General features: G+C 36.1%; 1 protein-coding gene across 1 annotated transcript in view; it reads right to left on the bottom strand.

Moving 5' to 3' along the window:
• Positions 1-23,117, bottom strand: part of LOC139447195 (uncharacterized) — a 467,168-nt gene that overhangs the window by 156,452 nt on the left and 287,599 nt on the right. The gene's annotated exons all lie outside the window — the stretch shown is intronic.

Below are 23,117 nucleotides of genomic sequence, written 5' to 3'. Positions count from 1 at the left end.
ACGACATCTTGAAGGGGAAGTCTTAGCAGTGTTGCTAAGATATTCGAGCAGGGAAGGTTTGGGATCGGAGAACTTGTTCTTGATCGGAGAGGTTCTTGTTCTTTCTTCAATCTTGTTAAAGGCCATTTCTTCGTTCTTGGTGATTGGCCTCCAGGAAGGTAGTATATCCTTTTAATAAGAGATTGTCACTTCCTACAGTTTTGTGAACCATATGCCATGCTGCAAAGAGGTACAGGAAAGGACAGACTAAGAAGTCTGTCATACCCGATAGCTCCACCAAATTAACAACGCGTGTCCGTCTGACGTTGATTAATGAACAATTTGCCTACTCGTATATGCAAGGGGCCGACGTATGGTTCCTGTAGGAAGTGACAACTTGGAGACGATGGCTTGCTGTATATACAGTTTTACTTTATACATGTCGATATATACATACAAAAGACACTATGTGCCAGGTCAGCACATAGTGGTAGTGGTTGTTGTCTAGGTGCCCCGGAGCACCCAGCCTAACCCTAGCTAGGCTAAGGGTAAGACCTTTCTTTTCTCTCTTTTCTCCTCCCTCAATCTCTCTGGACCAAGGCAAATATAGCCAAGGTCACCTGATATTTAGTAAGTAATAAATATAAATGTAAACAGTAAATCATCAGTGACATACTTGCACATCCTGTTCAGGATGGCAGACGGTCCATGTACACAAAAATGGGGATTAACAAATAGGATTAGCATCTTATAAATAACAGCAATTAAGTGTTTCAAGGCATATAGATGTCATGGCTCCAGGGTAATGAGCCTTTGCAATCAAATGTTCTTCAGACAATGGATGTCGTAAATCAGTCGCTATGACACTTTTGTACCCAAAATTTCTAGTGATTTGGTACCCAAATGGGTATGTGATATTTTCTTAGGTACAAATTCACAAAGTATTTTGGGTACAATTTAATTTGTTTTGGGTACAAAATCACATATATAGGAGCCTAGAATCTATATATATTCCACTACCTCGTCGTGTACCAAAATTTTAATCGGTTCAGAGGACGGGAGGTTCTCAGAAAGTTTTCAACATCTTTAATATTTTAAATTGTTCTTTTTGTAATGTTAGACCAATAACAATATTATGTTGTTATTATTATGGCATATCAATACGTTATATCGCTGTCCGTTGCAGTCGTTTTCAGAAAACATTTTAAAATTAAAATCAAGCGTGAAATCCATTACGGTTTCGGATTTAGACTTACACATTTGATGGCAACAATCACGAAGAGATATGAAACAAATAGGAGTGAAGACTGCTCTCCAGATCAATAAATAGTAAATAGTTGACGAAAAATAGTAAATTATTTATTTTCTTTTGAATTTGAAACTATTTTGGAATTTCTTTATGATAGCTAACCAACTTTTGCATATTTTCCCGTCATGTGTCTCATGCGGTACATGCTTCCGGTTTCAGAAATGATAGCTAAAATTGCAAGTATATATTGGTTATTTCTCATAAACTGCATTATTTTGCTATAGAATGGTTTACCTAGAATGTATATCAGTTCAGATTTTGCGTATCATCCAATATTTGTCATTTTTCGCAGTGTTTGTTGACTTAATTTGTTCAACTCAACAAATAGCGAGTTAAGCCACGCCCAAATGTATCACTGATGTTTGTCGGCTTGTCAATGTGTCCGAAAGTTTATCAAACAAAATCATTTGCAAACTCTTTAAAAATGATTATATTTTTACAAAGATTTATACATACGTGTCAATAATTTTAGAAAATTAAGTTAGATGTAACAAAATGATTGTAATAGTCTAACAGGATAACTATGCATGTGGAGTTGTTTGTTTACCGCCGTTGCCATGATCGTACAAGTTCCATCAAATCGATGATGTTACGATTCAGATTGTTTTTGTTTACAATTAGCTACATCGAAAGTTGCTAATTTTTAGAAATTATGGAACATGAGTGTTTTTCTATCGTCAGCAAACAAAAAATTATGATCGAATAGGAAAAATGATGAAATTATAAAGAAAACATGGGACTGCATGCCGCTCAACGTGAAGTGCCAAAAGTCAACAACGGCCGTTTCTGGTAGTTGTGTGCCGAGAAGTTTGGCCGAAACCTTTTTAACTCGCGATATTTTCTTTTTGAGGTAAATAAATGACTGAAAGTTTTGATATTGAGCAAGCTGAGCATTTATGCATGTCATACGTAATTTAAATGTTACACAAAGCCTTCTTGGTAAATAGATATGGCGAGTTTTATTTTGGGGTGTCGTTATGCTATTCGCCTATCGAATGGGTTCGACGTTAGCGTGCAGAGCTTTAACCCTCTGGATGCCGAGTTTTTTTTCTGACGCACATTTTCCTAAGATCGAGAAAGTGAAGGTTGTGCGAGAATTGCGCTCACTCTGCACTGGATCTACTTCTGTCTATAAAATTATGCAGAGGTGGAGAATATTAAATTTCCTATTTGATGGTGTAAATTTAACTGCAAATATCAAACCGGTTTTAACAAAAGACACTCCTTAGTGTTGTCCGAGAATTTATTCTGCTTTGAAAAACAGTAAATTTCTCAGCTTTTTGCCGTACACCGATAAATGTACTGTGCGACGATTTTTTTTATATCGAAGCTTTAACGGAAACTGTCAGCAAGCAAACTACTGCCTAATATCTGAACGACATAACTATATATCAAATAGAGTTATAGGCGTATGTATAACGACATACATTCAATGTAAAAAATAGCATGCCGCAAATGACGAAAACTGATTTGTCTCTATGACGTCAAAAGGCGACAGAGGTTACACACGTACAAGGTAAAGGGGGCATAACTCCGCTATGCCTAGCACTAATTTTTTGTAACTCAGGTCACTTGATGAGAATTAGCTGTGGGTAAGGACAATATATTTTCGTGGTGTTTCGTTCACGAGGAACCAAACTATTCAAACACAAATATCCATATTGAAACTGTATACGTTTAGTTACTAAAAAACCCCATAAGAAATGATGAAATCGTACTTCATAAAAAAGAGGTAATAGAGAAATGGATGGCCCTACCTAACCTATAACTTAGTCCTTAGATTCCAACATTCCCCTGTTTGTGTAAGTGTAATTTGACCAATGTTGCACCATTATTAATGGACCACTAGCCTTATCAAATGTAATGAAATACCCAAAACATAACACCATTCCTTTTGACGTCATGGCTGGTTTTATGTCTTTGATAACGTCGGAGAAAGACGACACTGGTATTTTGATTAATATATATCTCCCCAAATTTTCATTCATGGTATGGAAAATCTATGTGTAAAACGGAATTTGACGATTTTTCGACACAACATAAAATTACAGCTTTCACCAAGTAAATAATGTTTTGAATATGTAAACAATTAGATAGTTTATCGTGTATCTTAATTAGACAAGACACGCACCTGTTTGGCATCAATTTACGTAATGAAATACCCAAATGAATATTTCAAAACAACCAAAATTATATTCAATATTGGACATATATTTGTTCATTATAATGTTATTATTTCTCTTCATCTTGTCTCAGAATTACACAATAAAAGGATGCGAAGACAGCTCTATTGGTACAGAATTATCAGGATAATTATATAAGGTTGAACCAACGGGGTACCTGGCATGGGTTTTATTTTATACATTTTACAATTCCTGGAGAAATTAAGTAAACAGTTTAATATCCTGTGATCACAATATTGAAAAAAAGAATGAACCCATTGATTTTATAATGCAAAACGAGAGGAATAATTTGTAAATTGTGTGTGACTAACGCGCACCTGGCGAATCGTTAGAGATCACTGTTCTGTGTATCAAACGACATTAAAAACAATTCCAAGACAATTCTTTCAGAAATGTGTGCATATATTTTACCAAAAAAATATTATCCATTTTGCGAAAATAATATATTCAGTTTTAGTCATAAAATAAAATGAAACGGCTATTCATGGACATTGCTAATATGAATTTATAATATTGACTATTGCACATCCCAAGAAATGCGTACATGCTGCAGTTACATTTACACTTCATCTTGTAACGCTCGTCCAATGGAAAGAAATATCGCATTCGACACTAAAAACCTATCAATTGTTTTGTAAACAATGTTCAAACAAACAGGAGATTATCAAAGGTTCGATCATACATGTTGTGGCCTTTATTTACGTATGATATAATTTTGAACATTGACAAATGTCCAAAGAGAAATTAATTGTGTGAAAAAATGTATAAAAGATATGCAAAATCTACATCATAACTGAAACTGTAAACAGTATAGTACAATGACCGTGTGCACTCTCATTCTTAGACCTTCACCTCAAGGAAATTACCAAATATGTTCAACAATGTTGATGTATGACATCACTACCTGTGACCGACTTTTACAAAATGGCGTGTTCACTGTCAACAGTACGCAGGATTTTACGAGGGGACTTTCGTTGATTTAGGGATCGCATATACATAAATGTGCCATAAATGTGACATGAAAGTAGTCAGAAACATTCTGACAATCTATGTACTGTTATTTGTTGGTATAATTTTCATTGAAACAAGCCGAAATAGTCAGAAATTCAGATAAATACCGTTATCGTTGTGCGTGATTTTGCGTCAGTCATGGCATCATACAGGGCGGTAACTTTGCAATGATTTGATATTTTCAACATAAATTGTCAATATATCTATTTTAAATTCCCCAATTATTCCTACGATTCTCTACCCATGCATATTCTGAAAATGTTGAGCCAATATATTGAACGAATAGACGAATGGATAGCTCAAAATAGGAGAAAATGCTTCACTGTGTAAAATCTATATTTTGCCTTGTTTACATTTCAAACAAGTGCAGTTTTTCTAGTACAGCGTTCGTTTTCACACCTTACTTATTTTGCTTGATTTCATCCAGCCACTTCATATTGGTGACAAAGACCATTGGTCATTTGATTCTAAAATGTGTGAGGAATTCAAAGATGTGTGTATCGCAGCTAAGTTTGAAATATACGTAATGTTACAGGCGCCTCATAACCGGTGTACCTGAAACGTGATTTTGTAAACACTATCCAATATGGCGGAAAGTTCACTTCGGCGTTCGTTTTTACGTATTTTCCAAAACATTCTAAACGATTCTAGGGTTATCGGAGCCGTTTTGGAATGATCATTGGTGATTTCATAAAGGATAGATACTCAAAATCACTAATATGCTATTTTTGAAATTCATTTCTCGGGAGTAAATATCCGAAATTTAAATTTCAAAACATGCTGTAAATAACGCGGTGAGTGGTGATTTAGTAATGTGTACAAAATGGCGACAATTCAATGAACAGAATTATTCAAAGCTCTGGCTTGAGACAACAATAAATTAGATGTTACCAAAGATTGTCCATTTTATAATCTTAGGCACATGTCGGCGCACTTACATGTGAGCCGTCTTGACGACTGTCTGTTTTATAATTAAATGGCAGCTGCCATCCAGCCGAATACTTAATGTTGAGATCTATTATTGTCTTGTCAAGTCAAGTGAGGGTCTCTCTCTCACCTTAGGGAGAATGTGACTGTAAAAGCCCCTCGCAAGACAGACAAGTAGTGAATGTTTGAGGTAAGTTTATTATTTATTATATATAGTTTAAACTCAATAGATAATTCATAGTCTTTTTATTGTTCAAATTACTAATAAAACATTTTAACTTGTTCCTTCTAAACAAACTTCCAAACCATTCCAAGTCATTCCAAACATTTCCTGTGTTGGAAATATGTTTGGAAATGTTGCCAATCCAATTTTGGATTTTCCGTAAAGATTGATCCTTCCAAGCTTTGGAAAGGTTGGAATGAGCGATCTCTCCAAAGCAATCCAACGTTCATTCCAAAGTGGAATGGACGCTCCTTGGTCTTGTGCATGATATTTGTTTTGTTTTAGTAAACCTAGACATGTAAACATTCACTTTTGACATATCCATTAATCAATCAACACATTTTCTGTTAATCCTTTGATGACTAGGAACGATCCGTTGATTTACAAAAAAGTAAATCAACTGATCATTCATCTCTTGCTGGGCTGCCACGTGCATATTACATAACACACATTTCACCTCACTTCAAACCTGTATTTAGATTGAATAATTACCCCAGACACAATAAATGCCAAATGGGAATCTTTGTCAGGTAATCTGAATGGTACTACCACTAATTAGGGCTCCGAGCCGAATGGATTTATTAGGGCTCCAAGCCGAAAGCCTGTAGAGCCCTATTGTAATCGTTCGATTTATTATTATTATTAGGGCTCCAAGCCGAAAGGCTGTAGAGCCCTATTGTAATCTTTCGATTTATTATTACTATTATTATTATTATTATTATTATTATTATTATTATTATTATTATAATTTATTAATATTAATTATTATTAATTATTCTGCCGATTTTTGTACCAGACCTAGCAAAATAACCACTGGCTCGATTTTGTTCAAATTTTGTGTGTGTTTGTAGACCGTTGGGTACTAGTGCCCGCCAAAAGGCCAAGGCCAAGGCCGTAGGCCCAATGGCCAAGGGCAGAGTTTTATTTTGGGGTGTCGTTATGCTATTCGCCTATCGAATGGGTTCATCGTTAGCGTGTAGAGCTTTAACCCTCTGGATGCCGAGTTTTTTTTCTGACGCACATTTTCCTAAGATCGAGAAAGTGAAGGTTGTGCGAGAATTGCGCTCACTCTGCACTGGATCTACTTCTGTCTATAAAATTATGCAGAGGTGGAGAATATTAAATTTCCTATTTGATGGTGTAAATTTAACTGCAAATATCAAACCGGTTTTAACAAAAGACACTCCTTAGTGTTGTCCGAGAATTTATTCTGCTTTGAAAAACAGTAAATTTCTCAGCTTTTTGCCGTACACCGATAATGTACTGTGCGACGATTTTTTTTATATCGAAGCTTTAACGGAAACTGTCAGCAAGCAAACTACTGCCTAATATCTGAACGACATAACTATATATCAAATAGAGTTATAGGCGTATGTATAACGACATACATTCAATGTAAAAAATAGCATGCCGCAAATGACGAAAACTGATTTGTCTCTATGACGTCAAAAGGCGACAGAGGTTACACACGTACAAGGTAAAGGGGGCATAACTCCGCTATGCCTAGCACTAATTTTTTGTAACTCAGGTCACTTGATGAGAATTAGCTGTGGGTAAGGACAATATATTTTCGTGGTGTTTCGTTCACGAGGAACCAAACTATTCAAACACAAATATCCATATTGAAACTGTATACGTTTAGTTACTAAAAAACCCCATAAGAAATGATGAAATCGTACTTCATAAAAAAGAGGTAATAGAGAAATGGATGGCCCTACCTAACCTATAACTTAGTCCTTAGATTCCAACATTCCCCTGTTTGTGTAAGTGTAATTTGACCAATGTTGCACCATTATTAATGGACCACTAGCCTTATCAAATGTAATGAAATACCCAAAATATAACACCATTCCTTTTGACGTCATGGCTGGTTTTATGTCTTTGATAACGTCGGAGAAAGACGACACTGGTATTTTGATTAATATATATCTCCCCAAATTTTCATTCATGGTATGGAAAATCTATGTGTAAAACGGAATTTGACGATTTTTCGACACAACATAAAATTACAGCTTTCACCAAGTAAATAATGTTTTGAATATGTAAACAATTAGATAGTTTATCGTGTATCTTAATTAGACAAGACACGCACCTGTTTGGCATCAATTTACGTAATGAAATACCCAAATGAATATTTCAAAACAACCAAAATTATATTCAATATTGGACATATATTTGTTCATTATAATGTTATTATTTCTCTTCATCTTGTCTCAGAATTACACAATAAAAGGATGCGAAGACAGCTCTATTGGTACAGAATTATCAGGATAATCATATAAGGTTGAACCAACGGGGTACCTGGCATGGGTTTTATTTTATACATTTTACAATTCCTGGAGAAATTAAGTAAACAGTTTAATATCCTGTGATCACAATATTGAAAAAAAGAATGAACCCATTGATTTTATAATGCAAAACGAGAGGAATAATTTGTAAATTGTTTGTGACTAACGCGCACCTGGCGAATCGTTAGAGATCACTGTTCTGTGTATCAAACGACATTAAAAACAATTCCAAGACAATTCTTTCAGAAATGTGTGCATATATTTTACCAAAAAAATATTATCCATTTTGCGAAAATAATATATTCAGTTTTAGTCATAAAATAAAATGAAACGGCTATTCATGGACATTGCTAATATGAATTTATAATATTGACTATTGCACATCCCAAGAAATGCGTACATGCTGCAGTTACATTTACACTTCATCTTGTAACGCTCGTCCAATGGAAAGAAATATCGCATTCGACACTAAAAACCTATCAATTGTTTTGTAAACAATGTTCAAACAAACAGGAGATTATCAAAGGTTCGATCATACATGTTGTGGCCTTTATTTACGTATGATATAATTTTGAACATTGACAAATGTCCAAAGAGAAATTAATTGTGTGAAAAAATGTATAAAAGATATGCAAAATCTACATCATAACTGAAACTGTAAACAGTATGGTACAATGACCGTGTGCACTCTCATTCTTAGACCTTCACCTCAAGGAAATTACCAAATATGTTCAACAATGTTGATGTATGACATCACTACCTGTGACCGACTTTTACAAAATGGCGTGTTCACTGTCAACAGTACGCAGGATTTTACGAGGGGACTTTCGTTGATTTAGGGATCGCATATACATAAATGTGCCATAAATGTGACATGAAAGTAGTCAGAAACATTCTGACAATCTATGTACTGTTATTTGTTGGTATAATTTTCATTGAAACAAGCCGAAATAGTCAGAAATTCAGATAAATACCGTTGTCGTTGTGCGTGATTTTGCGTCAGTCATGGCATCATACAGGGCGGTAACTTTGCAATGATTTGATATTTTCAACATAAATTGTCAATATATATATTTTAAATTCCCCAATTATTCCTACGATTCTCTACCCATGCATATTCTGAAAATGTTGAGCCAATATATTGAACGAATAGACGAATGGATAGCTCAAAATAGGAGAAAATGCTTCACTGTGTAAAATCTATATTTTGCCTTGTATACATTTCAAACAAGTGCAGTTTTTCTAGTACAGCGTTCGTTTTCACACCTTACTTATTTTGCTTGATTTCATCCAGCCACTTCATATTGGTGACAAAGACCATTGGTCATTTGATTCTAAAATGTGTGAGGAATTCAAAGATGTGTGTATCGCAGCTAAGTTTGAAATATACGTAATGTTACAGGCGCCTCATAACCGGTGTACCTGAAACGTGATTTTGTAAACACTATCCAATATGGCGGAAAGTTCACTTCGGCGTTCGTTTTTACGTATTTTCCAAAACATTCTAAACGATTCTAGGGTTATCGGAGCCGTTTTGGAATGATCATTGGTGATTTCATAAAGGATAGATACTCAAAATCACTAATATGCTATTTTTGAAATTCATTTCTCGGGAGTAAATATCCGAAATTTAAATTTCAAAACATGCTGTAAATAACGCGGTGAGTGGTGATTTAGTAATGTGTACAAAATGGCGACAATTCAATGAACAGAATTATTCAAAGCTCTGGCTTGAGACAACAATAAATTAGATGTTACCAAAGATTGTCCATTTTATAATCTTAGGCACATGTCGGCGCACTTACATGTGAGCCGTCTTGACGACTGTCTGTTTTATAATTAAATGGCAGCTGCCATCCAGCCGAATACTTAATGTTGAGATCTATTATTGTCTTGTCAAGTCAAGTGAGGGTCTCTCTCTCACCTTAGGGAGAATGTGACTGTAAAAGCCCCTCGCAAGACAGACAAGTAGTGAATGTTTGAGGTAAGTTTATTATTTATTATATATAGTTTAAACTCAATAGATAATTCATAGTCTTTTTATTGTTCAAATTACTAATAAAACATTTTAACTTGTTCCTTCTAAACAAACTTCCAAACCATTCCAAGTCATTCCAAACATTTCCTGTGTTGGAAATATGTTTGGAAATGTTGCCAATCCAATTTTGGATTTTCCGTAAAGATTGATCCTTCCAAGCTTTGGAAAGGTTGGAATGAGCGATCTCTCCAAAGCAATCCAACGTTCATTCCAAAGTGGAATGGACGCTCCTTGGTCTTGTGCATGATATAAGTATTCCCTTTGTTTTAGTAAACCTAGACATGTAAACATTCACTTTTGACATATCCATTAATCAATCAACGCATTTTCTGTTAATCCTTTGATGACTAGGAACGATCCGTTGATTTACAAAAATGTAAATCAACTGATCATTCATCTCTTGCTGGGCTGCCACGTGCATATTACATAACACACATTTCACCTCACTTCAAACCTGTATTTAGATTGAATAATTACCCCAGACACAATAAATGCCAAATGGGAATCTTTGTCAGGTAATCTGAATGGTACTACCACTAATTAGGGCTCCGAGCCGAATGGATTTATTAGGGCTCCAAGCCGAAAGGCTGTAGAGCCCTATTGTAATCTTTCCATTTATTATTACTATTATTATTATTATTATTATAATTTATTATTATTAATTATTATTAATTATTCTGCCGATTTTTGTACCAGACCTAGCAAAATAACCACTGGCTCGATTTTGTTCAAATTTTGTGTGTGTTTGTAGACCGTTGGGTACTAGTGCCCGCCAAAAGGCCAAGGCCAAGGCCGTAGGCCCAATGGCCAAGGGCAGATAAGTATTTTTTGACTATATATTTGGCCCTGCTGCTCCACAACCGCTTGTCCGATTACTTTCATATCTTGCATGTATTTGCTACTTCAGTTCCTTGATAATTTTTGTTCTTTGAAATTCCTCTGAAACCCCTGAATGAAATGCATTCAAACTTTCTGAGAATTGTCTCCATACACAACACTACAAATTGTCTTAAGCGATTTCGGATATCTTTTTTGGTTGCGGTCATATTGGATTCAAGGTTTTTACAGTTTTGTTTGGGTACCTGTCTTCAAATCCCTACTCTTCTGAATCCCCTGCATGAAATGCATTCAAACTTTCTGAGAAGTGTCTCCATACACAACACAACAAATCGCCTTAACCGATTTGGGATATCTTTTTTAGTTGCGCCTATATTGGATTTTGATTTTGATGAATTTTTCACTGAAATACTAAATAAATGGCTCAGAAAACCTAGGATTAACTTCCTTTCACTGTCAAGTGTCTTCTGCATTATGTTTACTACCCTTGAAGATGAGGGTTAGAATTGGTCTTCAGCAATTCATGCTTGTCTTAATTTAAGAGGCGATTATCGGGATTCGAACATTGTCTGGGTGGTAAAGGGGTTTCGAACACTCTTGTTAACTCTGGCACATGCCAATTTCGTAGCGGTGATGTCCGGCAAATGATGACTATCTTTTGAGGGAGTTGGTACAAGCAAACCCTTTGAGGATTCAAACATGAAGATTCGAGGTCGGAAATGGGTTAAGAACTCACCGGGACCCATGTGGTGATGTCTCACAAGCGGTTCCTTACGTTTGACGGCATTGGTACAAGCAAACCATATGCGGCTTCGAACATGGACGGCTTCTGAAATGGGTGTAGAACACCCCGGGACGTTATGGGACGTGTCAAAGTCGTAGCAGTGATTTCTCGCAAGCGTTTCTTTATGTTTCACGGCGTCGGTACAACCAAACCATTTAGGGATTCGAACATGGACGAGGTCGGAAATAGGTTCGGCACGTTATCTAAGCAATGCGACAGAAACCCAGGGTCCTGACAGAGTCAGAATGCTTATCCGTTTGACTGAAGCTCAAATGACAAAGACATGACAGCCTTTTAAATAGTAACCAAGCTGAAAGGCTGAAAAGCCCTAGTGTTATCGTTCGATTTAATATTATTATTCCGCCGATTTTTGTACCAGAGCTAGCAGAATGACCACTGGCTCGATTATGTTCAGATTTTGTATGTGTATGGAGACTGTTAAATACTAGATTCTGCCAAAATCCCAAGGCCGTAGCCCCAATGGCCAAGGGCAGATAACTGAAAAACAAGTATTTTTTGTAAGATATATTTTGCCTTATCGATCTGCAACTGCTTGTTTGATTACTTTGAAAACTTGCATGTGTCTGCTGCTTTGGGTGTGTGACATTTTTTGTTCTTTGGCTGTGGTCATTGGTCACATGGTTTGGCAGACATATTGTATTCAAGATTTTCACAGGGTTTTATGGGGTATATGACTTCAAATCCAATCTCCTCTCAACCCACTTCATGAGTGAGTATTGTTTTACGCCGCTTTTAGCAATATTCCAGCAATATCACGGCGGGGGACACCAGAAATGGGCTTCACACATTGTACCCATGTCGGGAATCGAACCTGGGTCTTTGACGTGACGAGCGAACGCTTAAACAACTAGGCTACACGACCGCCACCCCCCCCCCCCCCCCCCCCCCCCGCCACTACATGAAATGATTTCAAACTATCTGAGAATTGTCTCCATACAACACATCAAACTCTGTTAGCCGTTTTTGGATACCTTTCTTAGTGACGGTCCTATTGGATTTTGATTTTGATGATATTTTGCACTGAAATTTTACTTTAAAGATCTCCACCGAAACTATTGAAAGTTGACATGACATTATCTTTTGTTCTTGGTTGCATGCTAAAATTAACACCGCTTGGTGGTAGTGTTTGATTAATATTTGGGACACCCCTGGAACACGCCAATTTCGTTGCGGCGATATCCGGTGACTATTTTTTTACGGAGTTGGTACAAGCAATCCCTGTGAGGATTCGAATATATTTAAGGTCGGAAATGGGTTTAGAACAGACTTGGACACCCCAGCACACGACAATATCGTAGCGGTGATACCCTGCAAGTGGTGCCCACATTTGATGGATTTGGTACAAGGAAACCCTTTAAGGATTCGAACATGGACGTTTGTGCACAGTGTTACTTGGAGCCCGCCATTGCTGCTTGCAGCTTTAATTATACCTGTAATAAATTCATTGACTGAGCATCAAGTGAATGACGACAAATACACAAGTGTAGAGTTATACCAGAAAATGTGGCTGACAAGGGAGCAGTAATCGTATTTTCGACGCAATCCGAAATCCGAAAATGTTTTCACTGCATGGATATTTTTTTTATTATTAAAATATAACCATCATGGGTATTTCCAAATGACGACATTCGATGAGCTCCGTCGTTCTTTTTGTCTGTTTGTTTAGGCTGAAGAAATTAATTAACATGCGCCCTTTTTCGAAATCTTTGTAGATCACAGTTAACCAATCAGTGTTCAAAAATGAGTAAACAAATATTTTCTTTAGCTGTCCTTGCAGACGGTAGCCCAGTCTCTTGTCACGCTCAGTTGCGTTGCGTATCATCCGGGTACTCACGGGAAAAAACAATAACAAAAGCAACAACCAGTCCCGAGGAATTGCTTTAGATCAGTGCCCCTTTAATGTGGGAGGAAACCCTGAAGTGATGCAGGTCTCAGACATTTACCACTTTGGTGAAACCCACGAGCACGGGTATGGTGCTGACAAACTTAGAAACATAATCGGGGCGGGCCGGGATTCGAACTCACAATCATAGGTTTCTGGCGTGTCTAAGGGACGAAACTCTGCACAGCGAATCGCGGCGGCCACCCGTGCCCCCCCCATATTTGTTAAAAGCAAAAGTCTTACTTTGCAAGAAAAAGTGAACAGTACCTGTCAAAACATTTACTGATATATTAATACCGGTACACTGGGGTGAAATAAAGGTGCTATTTGTTCTTGGCCAAACATACAACGAATGATATGCCAGCCATCATGTTTTGCAATAGAATGTGCTAAGAAGAAATCACATAAGTAGATGTAACTGAAAAGATTTGGTGTGATGTGAAACTTGCATAATCATGTTCTGTATATGGAACTTTGTAAACAGAAGACAAGTAGCAATAATTACAACAAAGCAATTGCATTAAATGCAAAAAACGAAGCAACACCATTCTTACCTATTCCTAAATGCTGAAAAACCGTCCCATCTGAACCATTTTAACGTGAACACATCAGATGACAGCTGACCTCACACATGCACAATGTAGTACACATTTGACACATAAAGTTCTATGCCTTAGGATACTTTATTAACAGATTAAATATATCATATCAAGTTAGGGAAAACACATGCCAAGTTGGAGTACAACTTTGAAACAGTGAGCCCCAGTGAGCACTTCTGCTTTATAAGGACAGTACGTCCACGGTTCAGTGTTTGCAAATCATGCTGAATATTATTGGAGTTTGATGTCACAATTCAATTCTCAAACCAAAACAGTAGAGCTCCACACAGCGAACCTGACAACGCAAGCACTGTGCAGAGCAAACTGGCTTCACCATTGTTTTTCTGTTAGAGGCAATTTGAAGTGAAAGCTTGTGTGTTCTTCTTATGGATGAGCTACAAAATACTCACTGCTAGCTTGATTAGATTAGAAGCCACTGTTTATGAAAGCCTAGCTAGATTACAATATAAATACCATATTCGACCCAATAAGCGCCCCTCCCCCAATAAGATAAATAACCCACCAGACACGTTGATTTACCGTTTAAATTGTATTTTTTGTTCGGCTAGGCATTGTTTTATATCCAGGGATTAAGATTACCCTGTGTATTTTCTCGTAAACCGGACTGTACATGAAAACATGAAAAACTATTTCCATTTGCTTTTTGATCCTCCACATACTGCTACTTGAGAACAAGCAAAACCATGAATCACTAATGTGTAAAGCCATATTGTCATGCACCTCACAGCAGAACATTCTATCGTGGAATAAGGCAAGCAGAGCCAAGTTAGCTCGAGGTGGGGGGTGTTGCCTAAAGCTTTATCAGGATACAAGGTTTTTTTTGTATCACAGTGTTCCAACGTCATATAAACACATGTTGGTCCATCAGTGGTGTTCTGATGATTGATACGAAAATTGAATGTTTACTTTTTAATGACGCAACAATTGGTTATGATTTGTAACAGTTGATAGTTTTTCCTTCTAAATTCATTATCATTGCCTTTCATTGTTGATAATCTACTCCAAGCGTAGATCTTAAAGGGGCACTGATCCAACGCAATTCCCCGAAATGGTTGTTGCCTTTGTTATTGTTTTTCCCCCATGAGTACCCGGATGATACGCAACGCAACTGAGCGTGACCAGAGACTGGGCTACCGTCTGCAAGGACAGCTAAATAAACTTGGAGGCTGGAGGCAATATTTGTTTTACGCATTTTTGCATAAACACTGATTGGTTAACTGTGATCTATAAAGATTCGACAAAGGGCGCATGTTAAATAATTTCTTCAGCCTAAAAAAACAGACAAAAAGAACGGGGGAGCTCATCGGATGTCGTCATTTGGAAATACCCAAGATGGTTATAGTTTAATACTTTAAAAAAGTATCCATGCAGTGAAAGCATTTTCGGATTTCGGATTGCATCGATAATACGATTACTACTCCCGTGTTGTCATCCACGTTTTCTCGTATAACCCTACACTTGTGTATTTGTCGTCATTCACTTGATGCTCAGTTAATGAATTTATTACAGGTACAATTAGTGGTAGCACCACTTAGATTACCTGACAAAGGTTCCCATTTGGCATTTATTGTGTCTGGGGTAATTATTCAATCTAAATCCAGGTTTGAAGTGAGGTGAAATGTGTCTTATGTAATATGCACGTGGCAGCCCAGCAAGAGATGAATGATCAGTTGATTTACTTTTTTTTGTAAATCAACGGATCGTTCCTAGCCATCAAAGGATTAACAGAAAATACGCTGATTGATTAATCACTGTTATCTTGCACAGTGGATATGTCAAAAGTGAGTGTTTACATGTCTAGGTTTACTAAAACAAAGGGAATACACTCATATCATGGCGTGAAGTGCCGATGTAAAAACAACATACTTTGTTCAAAGGGTTAACTGATAATACGTTGATTGATTGATCATTGGTATCTATCACTCAATGGATTTTTTAGGAACCGTGGACGTTATGAGACTAGTTGTCACGTGGGCTTTCTCAGCCGACCCTTGAGACTTGACACCTATGTGAAACACCTGAAACAATCCAAGTGATCAGTTGAGAAACGAATACGGGTTATAATATCCGGAAACGATATATATCTTTTAAAATATTCGATTGTTACAGACACAGGTGACATCGAATAAGTTTCTTTGTACAGCTGCAGACGAGTGAGATATTGTTCCTTTGTGTGGATATTCACGGATACATTCCTCGAACAAGGAAGCTGCCTAAAATTTATACACATAAATTTGGTAGGTTGTAATTATGGTATTTGCATTTTGTTTTCCTTCATTTGAACCGATTCTTGGTTGGGAAATTCTTCAATGCGCGATAGATGTTGTTTTCATAGGCCTTTTCCTTTGTAAGCGTGTATATATTACCGTCATTTTGACTAAAAAATCTATCCGGATTGATTAAGACGATCAAAAGGGCCTACAAACATCACAACAGATTATGTAGGATTAGAAGCCAAACAACATAGAAATGTACTTTTCAACGTAACATTTTCAGTCTCTTGGTGATGACATTAAACATCAAAATGTTTGGAATTCGTTATCATAATAATACAGATTGAAATGTTTTTTCAGCCACTTTGTAAAATAACTGAATATTTAGACGTTTAATAAATTTGTTACACATTTTGACAGTAAAAAAATATACACACTATAAAAAAAGCAATGCTCAGGTGAAATATTTACTTTGTGTAAATAGTGTAAACGAAAATCGCAAAATTACCACGCAAGTGACTCATCAAAACATCGTCACCATTACCGATGCTACCCACAAAGATACCCACATATCCTTATTATTTCGAAAACTGTATTTCATTTTGTTGATCAATGTGACCATACGCCCTTATTACTACCCATAAAAGTGACTAATGCGCTTACGAATGGCGCAGCAGAGGTCGCGAACTAGTCTAGATTTCTGCTTTACATCCGGGTACTCACTGGGAAAAAACAATAACAAAGGCAACAACCAGTCCCGGGGAATTGCGTTAGATCAGTGCCCCTTTAAAATAGCAATATTTACTGCCATTAAGCTTGTCCTTACCAAAAGTTTTGGTGGAGTCACATTGCGGTCTGTAAATGTGCAATGAACTCTGTTTCTTCAAAAACAAAATGGCTGCTAATATCATGAATGATACAGATCTACAATTACAGTAAACTACGTTTATAACAAACACACTTTTAATGAATTGACGGATATATAACAACTTTTTTGATAGTTATCATTGTGAATAACAGTACACATCTCTTCTTTTAAGTTCACTAGTCCTTAAAATGATAACCTATCGAAAATAATATTTAACTTGGCATATTTCTATTTGTCCTAATGATACCTTAACTATTGGACAGTTTGAAAAGACGACAGGACTAGTGCCAATATCTGACGCTGTTAACTAAAAGTGAGTAAAGGTATTGTGCGAACTCCACTGGCATACTGCAACGACCTGTTCAATGGAAACAGAAGTCCATGACGCAAAACTGGTAGCCAGAACCCCAATCTCATGCACTAAACATGAACCAGAGACAGGAGGCGCATGTTGTAGTTAAGTCATGGTTAGAATGGGTCTTGCATAAGATAAAAAGTTTTTTCTTGCAGCGCCGATAGGGGTCCGTAGCTGCTTGGGATAATCTTAGGGCAGGCATAATTTAAGGCATAGTAGGCAGCCTGGATGACCTGTTGTAGGTCCTAGAGCAGAAACGGTATAATGTTGACGGACGAACTTGTCTCATCTGTTAGCATAACTAAGGGACAGATTCTATCCGGAATTTTGGAAGAGTGTTCATGAAGTACTTGTTTAGGACCTTGTGATCTATGATCATTCTCATTTCGATAGGAATCTTCTTTGAAACCCAAACTGCTGTCTGCCCCCAGGAGTTTCTGAATGGCCTTGTCTTGTGAGGCCTTGATGGCAAAATAGGTTGCATCAAATTTGGCTCCTTCCAGATGGAATCTGTGACCGGATACAACCTTACGTTGGGTCTGAAAATGCAGCTTGTACCTGTGAGAGATGACGTCTAGTGTCCCTAGTTGTCAGCAAAGTGTAGTAAACGACTTCCAACCGAGCCTATTGTCTGAAGTAGTGTTCCCTCGCTATTTCGCTTTTCAATATAGCGCTAACTCTATTATAGCGGGCGGTAACGCATGGCTCTCAAACTTTACATTTTTATTAAACTCAGGTTTCACATTGACACACATTTTCCCCTCCATCACAAAAAACATTACCAGCTGATCACCGTGAGCACGTAACACATGTAATACCAGTCAAAAAATCTAAAATGAAGTACGCAGATTAATCCCTTTTTTATTATACTATCTGGTTATAAAAACGTGTTCATTGCATTTCTGGAGAAATTGTGCACCGACTCACTTATTTACAGCAACGACGAACAGTTTACTTCTATCACCGCCTTGAAACAAACTTCAGTAGAATGGATACATTTATCATAAATACCATACTTTGACTTGTTAAAAGTCATATTGGTTGCAGTTTTACTATTATATGTCAACATAACATTTTCGTAATTGGAATGTTGCATGGGAAAAAAAGGTGACTGGTCAAGTTTTTCCATATGTAAAGAATATCAAGAAATAGCAGTCAGCTGAACCAAAGTGCTACGCCTATGGTTACAATTGTTTGAAATATATATGCTGCAACTAAAATAACACAATATTATAATATATCATTACTGATAAAATAATGGTTTCAGATACAATTCTTTAGATCATTTCAAAATTCTTTGACCTTATATTATTTGGTATTTTCTAACAGAATCACCATTTGATTGAGACAAAATGTGTATACAGCTGCTTGCTATTTCCAGACAATACACAGTAATCTTAATCTCTGCATATATAAACAATGCCAGGCAGAACTGGAAATACAATAAAAAGATAAATCATTACGTCCAGTGATGTTTTATCTCAAATTACACATATTATTACACATGTTCTTTCAACTAAATTTGATGAAGGTACACAATGTAGTTTTTCACTGTGGGTAATACAAGATAATTTTTATTTTACACTACGAATGAAACAACTACTATATTCTAATCCTTTTTTCAAACTCTGATATGCAACGTGTGAGACAAGGCGATAGTGACACAGAAGAGTGTTCCCAGTTGTCATTTACCACCTACCACTCCTAGGTTGTTCAACAGTAACACTTCTACGAGGGGTGTTCATTAAAGATTTCCCCTGACCCACCCTAGTGGAATGAAACTTGGCATAGGTATTAGTCTTTCTCCACATAGGAACCACCAAGAGTTACACACTTCTCCCATTGTTTTATGCAACTATGGAGACCTCGCTTGTAAAGACTTCAGAAATCAGTCTTTCATCATCTGTGAAACGTTTTCCCTTCAAAAATGACTTCATGGTTGGAAAGAGGTGGAAGTCAGATGGTGGAAGGTCAGGAGAGTAAGGAGGGTGTGGAAGGATTTCATAGCCACAGGACTGCGCTTCTGTCTGGGCAACATGAGAGTTGTGTACAGGAGCATTGTCTTGCAGGAGACGGACACCCTTCGTCAGCATGCCACGCCTCTTAAGCTTGATAGCGTCCCGCAATTTCCGCAGCAGTGAAGCATAATAAGCTCCTGTAATTGTGGTACCCTTTGCCAAGAAATCCATCATCACTACTCCGTGCTGGTCCCAAAACACCTTGAGCATGACCTTGCCTGCAGAGGGTTGGACACGTGCCTTTTTGGGGGGTGGTGACTCCACATGCTTCCATTGCATCGACTGAACTTTAGTCTCAGGATCATAGTGATGGACCCATGTTTCATCCTGTGTGATAAGTCTGTCAAAAAAGTTTGCCTGGTTTTTTTGGCACATGTCCAAAAGATCCTTTGAACAATTGACTCGTTCCTGCTTTTGGAAAGGTGTGAGCAACCTGGGAATCCATCGTGCAGACACCTTATGCACATTCAAATTGTCATGGATGATTTTTTCCACAGACCCTACACTGATCTTGACATCTAACTGGCGAACAGTTATATGTTGGTCTGCCAAAATGGCGGTCTCCACTTGATGGATAGTGTCCTCATCAATGGCTGAATGGGGGCGACCAGGAATGGCAGCTGTTTCCACAGATGTCCGACCACACTTGAACTGGCGATGCCAGTGTTTAACAACGTCATATGATGGGACATCTTCCCCATAAGTTGCTTTCATTTCATCAAAAGTTTCTTTTGGTGTGCGACCTTTCAAATATAAAAACCTTATCTCTGCTCAGTATTCTACTGGCTCCATTGTCACTACCTACTCGATCATAACACCTGTAAAAGTAGTAAGATTAATAGTTCTGTGCTGCAAATTCAGACATAACCCATAGATACATGTATCATTACACATGTGAAATTTCAACCAAATATGATAACAGTAAGTGGTTTAGGGGAAATCTTTAATGAACACCCCTCGTATAACACTCATCAGTTATTTGGACCCCAGAGGTAGCGTTTTTGTGATGGATCACTGAATCTCTTTGTAATCATGAATATGCAGTCATGTGCATTAACATACCCTAGCTGTGCCTAAAAAGGAAAGACTTCTGCCCTTATTACCCCCTCAAAACATTACATATATTTACATATAGTGTATTTCTTCCAACTATATATATTTTTAATGGGGGATACAGGCGGAAGTCTTAGCCCTAAAAAGTTCCATAAGTACTTATTATATGCATAAAGACAACACTCTTACATATATAATTTGACAGTAACGTGGTCACTGGTCATTGTTGCATTTGAGCAAATACTAGTACCTGGACAAGTGTGGTAAAAAAATGTATAATGTAATAATAATAATTAACACTGTCATCATGGTCAAACTACCTGTATGTCAAATAATTTTTTTTTTTTTTCACTGAATATTATATATAATACATCAACTGCTGACTTGTTATTGTATTTGTGAATAAATATTCGTATTCGTTATCCAATATTTGTGATATGTATCATATTGGCCTCATTGTATATTTGCAGCTCTACTACAAATGAAAATAGACAGCGAAATTAACTTATGTTTCATGTTTTATTAAATATCATTTTCAAATTTAAATAAAATATCTTTGGCTAGCAAACAATTACACCATTTACAACAGTTGCTATTTCATGTCTTATCACTTTGAATATTTTCAATTACGAATTAAAAAGACATTGTCAAAGACCTAGACAGCAGATTGCTCTCGGATGCATGTCAATAAAATGAACAGCTGATTGAAGTAAACACATCTGTAAAACGATATATAATGGTACTCGTGAATAATTTCTCTTAAAGTCGACAATGAAGAGAAATGCATAAATATTCATGTAATTAGTATTTTATTTCAGTTGACAAAGCTCATTATCCAATAATAACCAAATATTTTTAAATATTCGCTGTGGAATAATTAAGTGTTCCATAACGGAAAACAAGGGTCCAAAGGAACTGTCAGCAGGATTGATCAGGCAAGATTCTATAAATACCAACTCAGGCAACTGATCAGCTGATTACATCTTCTCAAATCCATCAATGGATTGTAATATTTTTGGACGAATTTTCCACTTTAAAACTAATTTTACAGTGAATAATTTAATATGTAAAATGATTATTTCATGTCATCTTTTTTTTTCTTTTTCTTTTTTCCAGAACATGGTGAGCACATGTGTTTTTATTATATAAAAAAAACTTATTCAGTGGACAATTTTTCTTTTGAACATAATATTTAACATCATGACACCAAAAATGTTACTAAATGAGTCATCTAATTTCCCCATATTTGTGAATGACAAGAAACAATGTGAATTTGACAAGCACAATATGTATACTTTATTGTGTGTGAAACATAAATACATAGGATATATGTAAACAATATATTACCATTTCAGTAGTTCTACAAATATTTGCATTTTAATACCCTTGTAATTTTACATTGTTATTTTACCTCCAAACTTTATTCTTTTCTTATTTCATCAGATTAGGAATTAAGACTTACTGATAATAGGTAATTTAAAATTAACATTTTCTTCTTTTTATCTTCATGAAAACAAGACATAATAATAAATATGTATTTTAGTGACCTGTTCATATGTGATTTTTTTTGTTAAAAGTATTAAGATTAAAATTAGACATTGCTAATGTAAAGAAATCAGGTTTATGGTAAAATGTTATAAGAGGACCTCTTGTTGGTCACTTCATCACCCATAAATTTGAGTTTTTCTTTATTTACCATGTTCTGAAAATTTACACATTAGAATGATTTAAGGTCTCTGATCAAAATAGCGACACAGCTTTCCACTCCCAGGCAGCCAATTAGATTATGTGAAAAAAAAAATAAACCATGGGAGAATAATGAATAAAAATATTTTTTTATTTTGTCATATGTCCAGTTTATCATCCTAAGAAATGCTAAATACTTATCATTAAAATTAAGCTAGCTATGCATATTGGGTCTCTTTATCTGATATCTGATAATATAACAATTGCATTATTCAAGAAGTGTTTTTTTCAGTAATCATGGTAAATAATACATCTTTGGTTTAAAGAATATACTTGAGACAAACCTAATTCTACAAGTCTTAATACTCTGTATTGTCTGTTAATTCTGAAATTGATTTACTGTAATATTGAGTTTCTACCTAAAACTAATAATATGAAATTAATTTTGAGATTATTTCATCCTATCTAAAATACCAAATATATTTTAAGATGCATACATGTACATCATTGTTGCAATTTTTTTAATTTTTTTTGAAAAAAATACATAATGAGGTTGATTGGTGCCCACCATCTTTATCTTCATCACTTCGTCTGCTCCCTATAATAAATCAAAATAGTTAAGAAAAAATATAAAGACATATATTACCTTCTGGAGTTTATTTAGATTTAGGTATGACTTAATACATTCAAGTTTAAATGGGGTAATGTTTTTTCATATTAACGAGTTTCTTCATTTCCTGAGATAGTATGTTTAAATAATTGAAGTCTTCATGTTTAAAAAATACCAAATAATTATAGGCCAAAATACATTAATTATATTGA

This window comes from Haliotis cracherodii, unplaced genomic scaffold (genome assembly GCF_022045235.1).
Source record: "Haliotis cracherodii isolate W230 unplaced genomic scaffold, xgHalCrac1.p SCAF_7, whole genome shotgun sequence".
Lineage (NCBI taxonomy): Eukaryota > Metazoa > Mollusca > Gastropoda > Lepetellida > Haliotidae > Haliotis > Haliotis cracherodii.
This window is presented reverse-complemented; position numbering and strand designations above follow the sequence as displayed.